This window comes from Marmota marmota, unplaced genomic scaffold, assembly GCF_001458135.2.
Source record: "Marmota marmota marmota unplaced genomic scaffold, marMar, whole genome shotgun sequence".
NCBI classification, from domain to species: domain Eukaryota; kingdom Metazoa; phylum Chordata; class Mammalia; order Rodentia; family Sciuridae; genus Marmota; species Marmota marmota.
Window position 1 is genome coordinate 12679165 of NW_026000261.1, and position 13691 is coordinate 12692855.

Genomic DNA, 13691 nt, shown 5'->3' on the forward strand with positions numbered 1-13691 from the left:
GCTACATTTGTGTAAAATGAATTGAAATGCATTCTGCTGTCATGCATAACTAATTAGAATAAAAATAAATACATATATAAATAAATAAATAGACTGGCCAAAAAATATAGCTGTCTTAAGGAGGCCACGCAAACCTTTGCCCCGCCCAAAATTCTGTACCAACTCTTTGAATTTCCAACAGTTACAACACACTCTTTTGCTACCACTCAGAAATATTGAAGTTATTAAGTGAGGTTTCACATTGCAGTTTTACATTTCATACTTTCACTATGAATTACATTTTTTATGCTAAAGTTACTTAGTCATCAAAGCCTATTTTCCACTTTTTCAAATTGAACTTCTTGTTTAAACTAATCTGTTAGCAATTCTGCACTGTTTCAGCACCTCATTGAAACCTTCACAAAGCTTAACATTTCCTGAGTTCTGGGAACACTGAAAAAATTGTTTGATTTCATAAAAGCAAGGGCCACCAAGCTGTTGCTGCTATGCTGGATGGGTTCCCTGGTAAGTGATATTAGGCTCCTGGTAAGTGATATTAGGCTTTGAGAGTTCTACAAAACTTCCTTCATTGAAGCCCCCAGTGAGGGCATGGCCCAGCCTTTGCCCCACAGCAGACTCCACAGCCGAACCAGCCTCAGTGGTCACCATCTGGGTCATCACACCTGGCTGCCCAGGTGCCAAAGCAAGTGAGCCAACTGTAGATGGCTGGGCTGCAGCTGGTGGCTGAGCTTCTGGTGCCAACCTGGATGCAGCTCTTATCTGAGAGGCTTGGCTATTTGGTGGGTTTACATACTAGGTGCATTTCCAACTTGCACGGGACATGCTAATTTCTTGGCTGCTCAGGTCCAGAATGCGAAAGTCACACTATGTGTTTAAGTAAGGCTATTGTGTCTTAAATATTAGACAAACAATGTAAATGATAAAAAAGAAATAAATAGATTTTTAAAATTTACTACATCGAAAAATGTCTCTAGCTGGATAGTATTATTCTTTTTGTGTATTTGTGCTTTAAGTTAAAATAAAAAGGCACTAAATAAAAATGGTGTGGAGATATTATTAATTTGTGTTTATTCACATCAATATTAATATAAGCACATATTAATTTTATAAATTTGAAAATAATGAAAAATGAAAACTAGGAACAAATGGAGTATAGTAAGATTATTAATTTGTGAAAATTTTTAGATCAGGATATCAACTTCTGATTTAATATATGACTATTATGCCTTTATTTCCTGGTTTTTCATTTGCTTTTATATCATATATAATATTTTTTATTTGATTACTTTTAATTTTGTTGTGTCTATAAATTCAAATTCTATATATAGATGGGGAGAAATTGTGCCAATTATTCTTTCATTTTAAAATCGCTACACAGGAAGCAAATAGAGCAAAGGGAGGCATACACACAAATTATGAAATCATTATGATGTTGCTAGCTATATTTTACATTCAAATAAAGTTTTATATTTGCCACAATGTACTATGACATACTCTAATTCTCACAAAAACTAATTTATATATACATATATAGTTAGTTTCCCCTTATGTAAACACCAGGAGGATAGGGATATTACCTGTTCTTGTTTTGTTTTGTCACTGATCAATCCACAGTTTGGAGAATAATGCCCAGTTGCATAGTAATTGACCAAGTATATATTCATTGAATAAATTACAGAAACATCAAATTAATTTTGCATATAATTCTCTGATGCAGAAAGGTAGAAATAATATAAATTATTGTTCTCATTTTATGGAAAAATAAAATGCTAGTATCCAGATACTAAATATGCTTCCTTGGATGGAAAAAAAACAGTTAATAGTGTCAGTGGGATTAAACAAAACTCCAGATAGTTTTTAATCATGTAATTTTGCTGCATACAATTTCAAACCATCTTTAACTTTTCACATGCTATTAAAGCTTTTTACCACTTAACCATATTCCAAGTCTGTCAATATAAATTGAAAATAATATAAAATGATATGATTTGACCTAATGTGTATGAAGGTGATATGCATGCCTCATGAATAAATAACTACTTTGTTACAGGTATTTGATTATAATTTTAATACATTTTACTAATTTTCATTTCATCTTCAAAATGATTGTCCAAGAGTGGTACAAAAAATCAATTTTATAGTTAAGAAAAAATTATAAGAATGCTATATAATTTTTTCTCCAAATTGTATAAAATTCATATATACTGTTGGTAGGAGTTTTAATTGGTACAATGACTTTGGAAAACTTTGACATTTTTAACTAATTTTTGAACATTCAAATACACCATACAATAATATTTTTATTTCTATAGAATTGCATATATATATATATATATATATGCAAAATAAAATAAGTTTCAGAGCAGCATTTTTTATAACTGATGCTATAGACCGAAGGACTCCTCCATATATATATATATATATATATATATATATATATATATATATACACACACACCCCTAATCCATAAGATAATTGTATTAAAAGCTCTGGTGTTTTCAAGGTGATTAAGTCATGCAAATAAAGTCATAATGAATACTATTAGTGATCTTACAAAATACTTTATAAAGAACTCCTTTAACCCATCTGCTCAGTGAAAAGATGGCTGTTTTTACCAAATCTTCCAATGTCTTGATTTTGGACTTCCTAACCAACAGAACTGTGAGAAGTTAATTTCTATTTTTGATAATTAAACTAATCTATGCTATTCTGCTATAGCAGCCCATATGGACTAAGACATTAGCTATAACATGGAATGCAAGACTTTTATATGAAAGATTGAATAAATTCCATAGATTTCACACAACAAAATATTTCATAGTATTATAGTATAGGAAAAATCATAAATCTCTAAAATGTAATACTAAGGAATAAAGGCTGCTTGTTAGCTTCTCATCATTGTGACAAAATACCCAAGAAAACCAACTTGAAAGATGAAAGATTCATTTTGGCTCATTTTTAGAGGTTTCAGTCCATGGTCAACTGGCTCTGTTATTTTTGTGCCTACTGTGAAGCAGATCATTCTGGTAGAAGAGCATGCTGGCAGAGCAAATCTGCTTACCTAATGAGAGAGAGAGAGAGAGAGAGAGAGAGAGAGAGAGAGAGAGAGAAGGGCTGGGACAAGAAATACTATTCTAGGGCATGCATCCAGTGACTACTTCCCTTAACTAGACTCCAAGTCCTACAGTTTTCACTACCTCTCTATAATGCTGTCAGCTACCAACCCAGGAGCTTATTGATGTGGTTAGAGCTCTATGATCTGATCACTTCCCAAGAGTCCCTACTCTGAACTTTACTGCATATGGACCAAGTTTTCAACACATGAGACTTTTTGGGATATTTCAGATGTAACCCATAACAAATAAACAAAATAATTCATTCTGCATGAGTCAATTTATATAAAGTTTAACATTGACAGTTTATATATAGTGTCATAATTGCCAAATTAAAGGTACTATCCTCATCCAAGAAGATTTCTGAAATCAAAGATGAGATTTTAAGTTTTTTTAACTTACTTAATTAAACGGTATTTTGTACTATATAACTTCAGCATTTAATGTTTTATGTCTGTCTTCCTCTCCTCTGCATCAATATGTTCACGTTTGGGAATGGTAACGAGTTGTTAATTTAACTGTAAATGTACTATATGGTTATTTCAAAATTTTACTGAATAAACAGGTTGCCAGTAACATCCTCCTACATTTTTGTTAATAAACTGTAAAATTACAGAGTAACATTAGCTTTACAGAAAAACTGAAATCACTAACGTTTCCATATTCCCCACATATAGGTTTCCTTATTATCAATACCTTATATAAAAGTGTTACGCTGTCTCAATTAATAAATTTAATGTACCAGTATTATATTCCATGTTTCATTTATATTTCCTTAGTTTTTACCTAGAGTTCTGTCTACTTATAGCATTTAATCAGGGATACTCCATTACACTTAGTCATCATGTCTCTTTCATTATCACAGGCTGCTTTTTGCTGTGATAGTTTCTCAGACTTTTCATATTGTTGATTACCTTGGTAGATTTAAGGTATTCCTGCTCAAATGTTTTCTAGAATGTTACACAAATGGATATGTGTGGGGTTATTATTAGAGTTAAACTTAATTTATGAGTTCTGAGAAGAGACATATGAAAGATCATATCACTCAATCACAATTCTTTTCCCATCATATTAGCAGTATGCCTTACTACTATTGATGAGAACTCAGTCATCTGACTGAAGTATTGTCTTTCAGGTTTGTCTACTTGTAAATTCATCCCTTTTCCCTTTTCTGTACTGTATATATTCTGAAAAGAGGTCACATAAACATTAACATTTAAGGATTTGAGTTAAGCTGAACTTACTTCACATAAAATATTGAGATTGTTCTCCACAAGAGTATCCTGCTGTATTTAATTTGGTTCAACTAGTTATTTGTATATTAATATGAACTCATGGAAATATTTCTATTCTTCAAATAAGTATGTTCCTTTTTAAAACAAGATATTTGTAATAAAAGTCTCAAATTGGATGATTTTGGCACAGGAAGTTCATTGCAGTGAATGAATTCTGACTTATAGAAAGGATATTTTCTTACATAGAGTTAGTCTTCTCTCAAAATCTGCTTCTAAGATTGATTCTTCTGAATGTCAGTATCTTCTCCCAAAAATGTTTATGTTATTGAGAAATCACTGTTTTCACAGTACTTTTGGTAATTATGATGGCTCTGATTATGGTGCATTATAGGGCAAGGTGAAAAATAAAAAGGTGATATGTTCCAAAGGTCTAGGTTCTGTGAGATAACCACTTTTATGTCTTAACTAGTGGTATATAGGTGTTCATCAATAAACACCTTGATCTTTTCCCATTATCTGGACTCTGACATGTTGTGCTATCACTCACATGTCTATTAATCATTATTTTGGCTTTGAGAGGATGCTTAGAAAACTCAGTAATTTAGAACTGGACTACATAAACATAAATACTTGCCTTGTCACATTGTTTTATTTATTTGACCTTTCACAGACTTAATGATAAAAAATAAATAAAACAAAAGAAAAAAAGCTGAAAAGTAATAATTTCTACCTGAAAGGATGATTGAAAAAATACATAAATCCTATGATAGTTTTGGAAACATGTAAAGTGCTGAATAAATCACAGAACTCATTAATATTGTTATCCTCATAATCATCATCAAAATATTAACTGTGCAACTTGGCACAATTTAGTCTTATGTGTCTCTATTATGTCATCTACAAAGAAAACTCCTAGTACCTAACTCAGAAGATTGTTGTGTAAATTAAATGAAATGATATGTGTCAATTATTTATCACTTACTTGATTTCACAGATAAAAGCTCTCTAAATATTATGAGTAGTGATAGTAGAGATAACAGTTATCACACAAGGATATGGATTGATTTATTTAAAAAAACAATAAAAGTCATTGTCAGAGAGAGTGTGAAAAAAGTAGTGACCTCAAGCTAGGTGGTTGTTTATTATTCAACAAGAGGGAACTTTGATGAGGGGAGACATTGGTGATGTTTTGCACTGAGATTCATGGAATAAGAAACAGTGGGATGTAGAAGAGGTAACTGGGAGAACTATTCAGAATTAGGAGAGAGACTTATCAAAGTTGTGAAGCTGATTTCAGTCCTTAGGAACATGGTAGAATTTACTTTACCAAAACACAATGAACTTGGTATTTCTCTGCCCATTTTTTCAATCATCTATCATCATTGTTCCTTACCTAGATTGACTAACAGAAGCAGAAATTATACGGTCTAATAAGCGTCAACAAATTTGATTAAATTGGACAGAACTCTGGTCCAATATTTTCCTAGATCTGAATCCTTAGTATTCCATTTACTATCTTTAAGACTTCAGAAATGTCCCTTACTTTATTTTTAGGTCCAGTTTCCTAATTTTTTCATATGGACACGAACTTTTAAGGATCAAATAAGAGGTTCATGAAGTCCCAAGTAACTTTCACCTAATTTATGCCTATTAAATATGTCTCTAAAATATTATATGTACAGAAAACTAATTAGAACATTGAAACTCAAAGAAGGCCTGGAAATGCTTGTTTTGAAAGAAAAAAACTCTCTGCAAATTCGTCATTAGCCGTTCATAAAACTGATACAAATTCTATCCTATTGATCATTATATTACACAATGTAGCTCCATTTTCAGACAATGTTTGATAGTATCAAGCATATGTGTAATTATATTTTGAATCACAAATGAACTGATTGGCTTGTTTCATTCAATGTGGATTTTCTTTCTGGATAGGGAATATTTAAAAATCAAATAGGCCAAACAATATCATTGTTTATTTTTGTGAAAGACAGTAAATAACTATATAAAATATTATTATCATTCTCCTAAGGGAGGATGTTCTGGTTATACTGCTAGGATTATTTCCTTAATTTTTGATGTCTTTTAATTGATTTAATTATTGATAAATCCTACTTTGCATCCTATTACATGCATATAGCTTCACTTCTCAAAAGTGTTCTTTCCTAAAAATGAAAATTATTGAATATTAAAGTAGATATTTCAAACATATCCAGAACTTTATAAGCTTAAGAGAACAATTTACTTTCTTCTTTTTCTGATTGTGTTTATTTCAGTGGTTCTCAAAATGTGGTCAATGAGCATTATCAGAAACAAAAGGGAATTGTCAGAAATGTAAATCTTCATTCTTCATCTCAGATTTGCTAAATCAGAATTATTTGCCATTGTAGAAGGGAGATTGGATTTAACACACTTAGTAAAGGATTCCAATGCACATTAAAAAAATTGAGAATGTGTGGCTCAGAGTATGTATTAGAGAGAACAAATGATTCCTTAAGAAGTAAAATAAGCATTTCACCAAGAGGGAAATGGCATGTGGTGAGGTAGTTATCAAAAACATCTTTTGCAATGTTTTTCACATTATAAAGGCAATTGGAGGATCTTCATAGCATTGGTTTAGGAGTATATGTTCTAAAGGGATTTGGATTTAGATTAGTCAGTTCCTGTGAAAATAATGACCCCAAGTAATGGGACAATTTATAACTTTGCAACTTAAAAAAAAATATTTGAGAGATCCATTGTCCCTCTGAATTTAACAGGCTATCTGGAAACTATCAAGGAGATAAAAGTTCTATTGAATTCTTTTTTCAAGAATGCAGCATTGGATAATCTGAAAAGTGAAGCATGTTCAGTAATGTCTTCCAACTACAAAGGAGACAGATACTTGATGAGACCATTCATTGTAGCCTTAGAATATGTAGAAACAGCTGTCCTTTCTTCTTTTCTTCCTTTCTTTCTTCTTTATTTTTTTCATGGATATACTTGGGGGGAGGAAGATGAGTTAAATATTAGTTTTTTAGTCATATTCACTTATAATCTGGGGAAGGAGGAAACCACACACTGAACAGGGCCACAATGAGTGTTTCAATGGGGAGCAGAGTGAAATAAAGGGCTGTAGGAGGCAGTATTTTTATTAAAAGAAAATGAGGTGCTTCTTGGTTTCTGTGGATATAATTGGGATGGCTAGAAGAATTACATCAGTATCACTGGGCAGATATTAAAGTGTTGATAGTGTGAAACTCCTTGAAGAGGATCAAGGGAGTTTCTCTTTCACTTTCTAGTGGCTTCCTATATTCCTTTACCAGTGGCCACATCACCCTAATATCTATATCCAGAATGCCTTCAACCTTCCATGTGTATGATGCAAAATTTATCTGATTCTCTCTTATAAGGACAAAATAATTTAGTTAAAAGCCAAACTGGAAATCTAGGATAATCTCCCCAGGACAAAATCCTTATTTATTTATTGTTATAGTGCTGGGAATCAAATCCAAGGCCTCACGCACAGTAGGTAAGTGCTCAACTACTGAACTATGTCCCCTGCCCAAGATCCTTAATCACATCTACAAAGACCCTTTTTTTCTTGTAAAGTAGCATTTATTGTCAGGAATTAAAACTTGATATGTTTTAGTAGCCTTTATTCAAGCTAGTAGAACACAGTTGGTTCATTTTTTATTGGTGTATATTAAGAACACAGAGCAATGTGTTTCATTGTGGCATATTTCTAATATGCTTATAACATAAACTGATAATTTTTCACTGTATTTAAAACATTTTTGAAAGTTTATTTTGACAATTTCGAAATTTAATGCACATATTTGATGTGATTATTGATATGTTCAGATTTAGATACAGAATTCTATTTTGTGTTTTCTAATTTTTCCTTTTGTTTCTTGTTCCACTATTTCCTTTTCTTGTGCAATTCTAGATTACTTAAATATGTTCTTAATGCATTTTAATTTATGTTCTGTAATTTTGACAAAAGTATATTATATAAAATTAAGTGGTTGCTATATGTTTGTTTGGGCCATAATCCCCTTAAAAAATCAATTGCAAATGTTGTAATCCAAGATGTTACAAACCCCCAAAGGGCAGAATCTCTAAAGTCTAAAATCTTGAAAGATGAATATCTTTAAAATATGTATAGAAAATAATAATATACTCATTAATATATACTTATTTAAAATTTAAAAAGATGATTTAAGAAATGTAAACATGAAAGAACACTTCATAATTAATTTTACACAAAAAATAAGTAATAATAACATACATATTTTTTTTTCCAATCTATCCACTCATGTCCTAACAATGGTCAAACAGGTATAATAATAGTTATGAGCAGATGAACAAATTGGTTAAAAGGCTAAATGCATGAATACAGAGTCACTATATTTGGTAATGTAGTGCACCTAGCTTTATAGATGCATTGATCTGAAATACTTTGAAGGACAATCTAAGTCACATAGGCAGGTACTCAAAAAACTGAGATCCTGAGTAATTTCCTTTTCCAAATGCAAATGTACAAAATAGGTGTCTCTTCTTGTACTGAGGAAGTTTCACCATTTTTACATACATGTAGAACTTTACAAATGAGTGTAATGCTGTAACAGCACACTTTCATGGAGTCAGATTTGGAAGAAAACCATTAAAATCCATTAGAATTCTCTAAGAGTGTTTAAACAAGTTATGCCTTCATAATGGAAACAGAAGAAAAAATGTATATTGTATAACAAATTGTGAAAAATAATGCTGAAATTTTAAAAATATGGGGGAAATACTAAAATTAAAAATTATAAAGAAATTTTGATGCATGAAAAAGTGTACAATAGTTATAGATTATGTGCAATTGCACAAAAGTAGTCTATAAGAACTATCTGACATTCAGAAATATTATATTTTGAAGTTTTGCACTGAAGTGAATAGCTGATTTCTTTTTTTAGGGCCTGGCTCTACTCAGGGAATGCATTCAGATTCATTTTCTACATAGCTCAGCTCTTGTTGAAATTCTGTTATTTGATATACACCTATATGGATATTAACTATTAAATTTGTCCACCTTCTGCGCCACACTTCTGTGTTTTTTGGATATGTGGAAATCCATTCTCTGTGCATTCAAAAACAGGAAACAGATTTTGGAAAAACATACTGATGATCAAACGGCAACACTGTTATGTAATTGTCTTTTTATAATACCACTTACAAAATGATTTTTTAACCAGTCAAAAACTTTGCATGCTTCTTCAGGCAAATGTAGCTTTAATTTAAAGTTCTTAGAATTTTATTACCTGGAAGGAATGCCAATGGAGACAAATAGTGCAGTTTTAAAGACAAGTTTTTAGGAATTGTGGATTTTGGGTTTCAGCTTTCAGGATTTCATTGTTCAAGATTTGAATCAATTGTGATTATGACTTATGGAAGTTTAAAACTTTAAAGGCTTTAAAAGGAAACATCATTTTCCTCTGGCTGATAACCATTAACTTTTTTAAAAGTGCTTAATTAGGTGTTATATGAACATTGGTTTTATCATATTTGTTGAAAATTATCAAATGATATAAAATATACAGTATAATTAAAATAATATTAAATTTATAACGTGTTTCTTAAGCTCTATTGTCTTGCAAAATCAATTAACTAATGAATGCTTTTCTAACATTCTTATTATCTTAAGACTTACATAAAGGTAAAACTCACTACAGAGGAAATCATAATGAATACACTATTATTAAAATGTTAAAAATGTCTTTCAAATAGTTCTTTACTCAGATAAAAATATTGTAAATTAAGGTTTGTGAGACATGTATCCTCATGTAAAATGCTAATTGTTTACTCAGTAAAGTGAGTAGCAAGTACTAACTTTTATAATTTAGTAAATATTATGTATGCTATATTGCTTACTAGATGGTAATAGATATAGAGACACACACACACATATATATATGTGTGTGTGTGTGTGTATGTGTGTGTGTGTTGTGATTGTGTAATTCAATATTTTCTAGAGGCTATTTTTTCTCTATTTAACTAAAAGTGAATTTTAAAGCAATCAGTTTCATGAATATCAGAGACAAATAACTATTTAAAAATTGTTTATTTATTTCAAATTTGAGAATTTTAGATGCTTTTATTATGTAATATAGTCACATGAATATCAAAAAACTAAAGGTGTTAATTTCATTTCATTTCTCTATTATACTGTTAAGTCACTATTTCAAAATCCCAAATATAACTCTGGGTCTTTTTGAAGAAAAGACAAAGGATTTATTCTGGCCAGGGCTGAGGCAGCAGAAACCAGACAGTTCTGCAGTCCCAGACACGGAATGCAGGTAGAGGGGCTATTTAAACAGAAAAACCACAAAGAAGGGGCCAGGAGAGGCAAGTAGAGACATAAGTATATTCTTAGAAATTTGAACCTCCTGTACCTACTCAGGAAGTAAGCTAGCACAAGCTTCATAGTTTAAAGACATGTGGTCAAGATGCAAGTGAGTAAGAGTGTCATCTTCTATGTGAGTGAGGAGTCAACACTATTTGCAGGGTGAGATGTCTGAGCAGAATGGAGTTAGCCTGCCTTAACTTTCAAATTTGCCCATAACATATCTCCCTTTTCTAGAAACAATCCAATCCTTGATTATTTATCTATGTTGGATACAGGGCAGTAATTTGTAATTTATACTTTGGACGTTGTTAGTTGAGAGATGAGTTCCCTCTGGTCCCCTTTGGAGAGAAATCAGGGATAACATATGTACAATAATACAAACAGTTGGGTTGTAAGTAGGGCAAATGCAGAGAGATAACCTAATGTCACATGTAAACCAAGTCCCATTAGGAGCAAAATAACACACAGTGGAGTTTCCTCTTTAGCTGAGTGTCAGTCATGCCTTTTAAAACTGATGTAGACATTATCTCCTAGCTGGAATAGGTGTTGGAAACCAGTGAACCTCCTTGGTTGGTTCTTGCGAAAGAATCTATAAGCCTTTTCTTGTATCTGCTGGAGAGAGCTTAAGGTAGTTAAGAAGAGACTGGTAGCTGATTTCAGCCAAATGAATATCAGACACACAGGGGAGCAAAGGAGGTGGTCTCACATATATGATCTCAAAGGAATAAATATTTCACTTGTAAGGAGTACACTGGGCCTGCAAAAGAGCAACAGACAAAAACATTGGTCACCCAGCACCGGTCTCTAATATAAATCTACAGAGAGTTCTCTTCAGGGTCTGGTTCATTTTCTCAACCTACCCAAAACTTTGAGGCTAGTAAATGCAAAAAAGTTTCCTGTCTATGTTTAAAGCCTTTGCTATTTCTTGTGCTGTGGCTGTAGTGAATGCTGGCCTGTTACTTGATCTTATAGTGACAGACTGTTCATAGAATGGAATGATTTCATTAACAAGAACTTTTGTTATAGTCCTGGCAGTCTCACTTTTTTTAGGATATACTCTGGTCAACCTGAAAATACTTTCTCAAGTATATCCACAAATAAGAAGATATTGATAACCTTTGGATGGAGCTCTTAACTCACTGAAGTTAATTTCTCAGTGATCTCCAGGCAGCTCACCTCATTTGTGAATCCCAGGGTGGGTTCATCTTTTTTGTTTGGTATTTACCTGTTGACAGGCTGGATAGAGCTCAAAGACATCCTGGGCTGTTTGTTTAATCCTGGGATATAGTATGTCTTAGACAGAAAGTCAGTTATTTTATCCTTTTTTCTAATGTTGCATGTAAATCCAATATTACTGTTTTCTTTTCCCTGAAGCTCAGGGTATCATTAGTCTGGAGTCAGGCAGGATCCACCAGCCTTCTGATTTGTTCTCCTCATTTTCTTTGACATTCTCTTTTTCTGGGAGACAATGTGGGAAGAAAAGAAGGCTAGTTTTGGGATATAAAACCAAAGGGACCATGGTGACTGGTTCTGATTTGGAGTCCAGGGCCACTCATTGAGCTGTCTCATCAACAAAATTATTGCCTCTGATGATCAGAAAGTCTCCTTTTTGGTGGCCCCAGCAGTGTATGATGGCCACCTGCTTAGGTAACCAAATTGCTTCAAGTATGGCCAATATTTTCTCTACTTTTATAGACTTTCCCTCAGCAGTTAGCAATCCTGCTCCTGTAAATGGCTCCCTGTGCTCGTGTAAAGTACCAAAAGCATAGCTGCTATCTGTGCAAATGTTTACTTTTTTTTTCTTTTTACCTTCAGCTCAACTTAAAGCCACTATCAAGGAAATAAGCTCCACTTACTGTGTCAAGAATTCCGCTGGGATTGCTTGAGCCCAAATGACTTTTGTTTCTGTTGTGACTGCAGCTCTGGCCTTCTGTGGCTCCAGGCCTTCTGAGTCCCATCTATGACTTGGCTGCTGCCATCTGTGAACAAGATGGCTTCAGCCTTAATCAAAGGAAAATCAGTCAAGTCAGGTCTTCCAGAGCTCAACTGGTAAAGCATACCCTTACAGTCATGGAGGGGCTTGTGTAGATCACCTTCTGGCGTCAGGGAGGAGGGTTAAGGGCCCTTGTGGGGGCAAAGGTGAGTCAAGGGTGTCAAGCAACAGACTCTGATGTTGAATAATATGACTGTTAGTCATCCATCTATCTAGTGCACCATTTAGGAGGTCTCTACAAAGTGTGATGTTCCCACTGTAGGAATTGTCTCAAAGTTAACTTATTGGCCTCTTTGAACATAAGGGCAGTGGTCATTATGATACATAAACAGAAAGGCCATCCAGGAACTACCAGGTGTCATTTTTTAGATCCTGACTGAGGACTCCTTTGACAACTCTTTCACTTTCTTTCATAAACCGATTGAAGGACTTAGTAATATCAGACACAGCTAGAACAGGGACCTTGATCAGTGATGCCTTGATGGCTTCAAAGTTTTGTTGTTTCTTCTTAGTCCATTTTAAAGGGCCAGTTCTTGTGGTGATTTTAAACAAAGGCCTTGCTAATTCTCTAAAGGAGGCAATCCAAGGCCTGCAGTAACCTGCCATTCCTATAAGTTCACAGATTTGTTTGGCTGTTGTAGAGCTGATGGACAGACAAAAGTCATATTTATAGTCTGATTATTTTATGGTGCCTCTTGGTCAAAGAGGGTACATGTCCTGAAAGCATCTTGCAGCTTTTTTAAGAAATAAGCTTGAAGCTTTGTTTAAGCCCTGGAGTACCTCAGTAATTCTAGACAAATTAATGGGCTTTTTAGTAGGCCATTTAGTCCTATTAACAAATGCCAGTGATAGGCATTCAAATGAGCCTGCTTTGCCCCAGAGTTAGGGTCCCAATCAGGATGGATCTCAGAAAGACCTCCTTCAACTGCTGTAAGGATAGCCCTTCTGGCCTCTGCCTTGATGTGGTCCTGCTCATCAG

The 13691-nt window shown here is 33.2% G+C and overlaps 1 pseudogene; it reads right to left on the reverse strand.

Moving 5' to 3' along the window:
• Nucleotides 1–298: 298 nt before the first annotated feature.
• LOC125614297 lies at nt 299–13318 on the reverse strand (annotated as a pseudogene).
• Nucleotides 13319–13691: the final 373 nt, after the last annotated feature.